The sequence below is a fragment of the Octodon degus genome, unplaced genomic scaffold, assembly GCF_000260255.1.
Source record: "Octodon degus isolate 3935 unplaced genomic scaffold, OctDeg1.0 scaffold00250, whole genome shotgun sequence".
NCBI classification, from domain to species: domain Eukaryota; kingdom Metazoa; phylum Chordata; class Mammalia; order Rodentia; family Octodontidae; genus Octodon; species Octodon degus.
The window spans coordinates 802,142-805,727 of record NW_004524826.1 but is presented as its reverse complement, the minus strand read 5'-3'; the positions used below and the strand labels follow the sequence as shown (position 1 = coordinate 805,727).

The 3,586-nt window shown below is 36.8% G+C and overlaps 1 protein-coding gene and 1 pseudogene across 1 annotated transcript in view; one reads left to right on the top strand and one right to left on the bottom strand.

The window, feature by feature from the left end:
* The window catches only part of Pou2f1 (POU class 2 homeobox 1), a 224,955-nt gene that overhangs the window by 148,050 nt on the left and 73,319 nt on the right, over positions 1–3,586 (bottom strand). The window lies entirely within an intron of this gene.
* On the top strand, positions 784–1,306 carry LOC101560848 (annotated as a pseudogene).

The following is a 3,586-nucleotide window of genomic DNA, read 5'->3' as shown; positions in this document are numbered from 1 at the left end:
AATCCACACATTGCCTAGATCCTTTCTTGCACACACAACACTTGTATGCATCAAGAGAAAAACTAGATAGGTTGACAAAGAATGTAAGCCATGAAAGAAAATAAAAGTGGCATACCTAAAATCGTAACATGGTAATCAGCTTGTGCATATCACCATTAAACCTCTTCCAGACTTTCTCCTTGTCACTTAATACAAAAAGTTTAAATGCTGTCCTGTATCATTAGATTCAGGATCAAATCTAACATAAGAGGCAACCTTCATTTGTCCTGATTCTCACAAGCAGCAAAGAATTTCACAGACTTTCAGTGCAGAGAAATGTTAGCAACAGTCACTTCAACCCTTTCATTGTATAAGCAAGGAATTGATGTACAAGCCTGTATGATTTACATAAAGGACACTGAATGAGTGGCTGGAATTCAGACTCATTTTCTGATTTCTGGTCCAGATGAACGTTCTTCACAAATATGTATTTTTGAACAATATTATAAAACAATTTTCTAACAAGATTAGTGCTGCATCAATCTGAGTATACTTGAATAGTTTTTCTCTAAAACTAATTTTATAATAAACATCTGTTCAATAAATAATTTCTAAACTTACTATATAATAAGCACTGTACTCTGATCTCTGGAGCCAAAGGAATAATTCAGACATGATTTTGAACCAGTTGCTTCGGGCTGATAGAATGGTTAGAATAGAAACTAGAAATCTGTAATTTGATTAAAGCTAAGAGGTGCTTATGGTGCTGTTCTCGGAGTTTGTGTCTCTGCTGGCGCTGTCCTCATGGCCTCCCAAAACCACAACCCTGCTGCTAGTGTTACTGCCGCCCATAAAGGAGCAGAGCCCAGTGGTGGCTCAGCCTGGGGTCCTGTGAGCAAGAGGTTACAGGAGGAGCTGATGACCCTCATGATGTCTGGTGACAAAGGAATTTTTGCCTTCTCTTAGTCAGACAACCTTTTCAAATGGGTAAGGACCATCCATGGAGCAGCTGGCACAGTGTACGAAGACCTGAGGTATAAGCTCTCCCGGGAGTTCCCAGTGGCTACCCTTACAATGCTCGCACAGTGAAGTCCCTCACTCCCTGGTACCACCCCAGTGTGGACACCCAGGATAACATCTGCCTGGACATCCTCAAAGAGAAGTGTATGATATGAAGACCATCCTATCTATCCAGAGCCTGCTAGGAGAACCCAACATCGATAGTCCTTTGAACACACATGCTACAGAGCTCTGGAAAAATCCCACAGCTTTTAAGAAGTACCTGCAAGAAACCTACTCAAAGCAAGTGTCTAGCCAAGAGCCCTGACCTCAGCTGACCAGCCTTTTCTTGTGTCTTCTTTACTTCTTTAGTCTGCCCTGTCCTTGATTTCTGTGTAAGATGCTATGTCTTGAGCTGTGGTGTTTTTGTTTTTTAAATTAAGTCTCTGGTTAAGCCTTTGCAATGTATAATATTAAATAAAAACATAGTGATTTTTTAGCACGCACACCAAAAAAGCTAAGAAATGTCTTGATTTTCTGACAATAGGGTTTACATATAGGAATGGTTTAACACAATGGAGAATATGTAGTTTTTGGTGCAATTTTAAAGATTTTTTGTTCAGTAGAAAACCTATGAGTAAGCAGATATTTACTGAATATAGTTGCCTTCCCCAAATCAGACAATCTTTACAAATGAGTAGGGACCATCCATGGAGCAGCTGGCACAATGTACAAAGACCTGCGATATAAGCTCTCCCTGGAATTTCCCAGTGGCTACCCTTACAATGCTAGGAGAACTCATAATTTTAAAACTTATTTACTTGTTTGATTTCTATTTACCTTACCCTTGATTTGTATTTACCCTTACCCTTACAAAGAAACAGTCTAAATGAATAAACGTTACAACATAATTTGGGACTTCAGATACTCCCATTAAAGACTCTTCGATATTTAATATTTATGATTCTTCCTTATTATCTTTTGTTTCCATATATTAAAAACTAGATTTTTTTTTTTTTAAAGTTCAGAAGGATTTTTTTTTGGGGGGGTGGGGAGCTGGCTCAGGATGGCTTAAGGGCAGGTTTGATAAGGCATGAGGATCTGGGGATTGAACCACATTATCCTGAGGCTGACTGCCTTCAAAAACTAGATTTATAATTCAGCTAAGTTTAACAAATACTTTGATGCTTTTCATTAAATAGTGTCACCATGAACTGTTTAAATGAGAACAGATCACAAATCAGCCAACAAATCAAACATCTCAAACAAAGGTTTTTAATTGGATTTGAGTTCCACTGGCCAAAGACAGAATAGGGTAAAAATTAGGATAACTCTAAGTGAAAGGCATGCATTAAGTTATGATATTAAGTTAGCATTTACACCACTGTAACATCAAAATTAATTTCTACAAAATATGTCAGTTCACATCGCAACACTCATGGAACCAAAGGAACATACATCATATCACATTCACTCACAGGTACCTTACAGCCTTTGCTACTTTCGTTCCTTCAACTAACAATGCTTCTACCCAGGTAACTTGTTTATTCTAGATTCTTATCACCTTGAGTGACCTTCTCTTTATCACTTACCTTCACCCCAAGTGTCACTGTCATGTGACATTTATTTTCTCTATGTGCTCATAATTTTAAAACTTGTTTACTTGTTTGATTTCTATTTACCTTGACTTTCTAAGCATAGGCACATTATTAATCTTGTTCACTACAGAAACTGTAGCATGTAGTAGACACTCAAAAATATTTGTAGAATGAATGGTATTGTGGAAGTTAATAAATATTAGGTCAAGGATATGAGATTTAAGTCAACAATAAAACTTCGTTTTTCCAAAAATAGACATAAGAATATATACTTAGTGCATGCATATATTAATTTAGAATAAAGGAAGCTATCTAATGAAATCTTATTATACATAAGTACACTTCCTTCAAAGAACTTCTGAAATTCAAAGCTGAAAACCAGCCTAGCAAATATTTTTTTTAAAAGTCAAGGCTATGAGAGGCAACAAGTAGTTCCTACTTTGTGATATTCTTGGCTCCTTGAAGAGCACTAAATTCTATTTTATTAATGCTTGTAATGTTTCAAGATTAGCATAGGTTTTCCAAAACAACAAATTTAGAATTGCCTTCTAATTAATGGATGTAGAATCTGAGAACATTCTGAGCAGAAATTCCAAATTCTAATCACAAATCAACACTGACATTTTAGGACTTTGGTAAACGGAGGGTAGTACTGCTTAATATCTAATATAAAATTTTGCTCAGCAGCATTTCATTCATTCATTCATCACTTATTTGACAGTGTCTTGCCATGTACTTCAATCTGATCTGAACTTCCTGTATAGCCCAGTCTGGCCTCAAACTTGCTGTGATCCTCCTGCTTCAGCCTCCTTGGTGCTGGGATTATGGAAATATGCCATCACACCCAGCTCAGCAGCCTTTAAACCAACATAAAAATTTTAAGAAACTTACCTATTCTAAATCATATTTCAGGGACACTGATTTTTTCATCAACTTTCCAAAATAAGACTGGGGAAATAACTCAGTGGCTTAAGTGTCTGCCTGGCTAGCGCAAGGTCCTGAGTTTGATC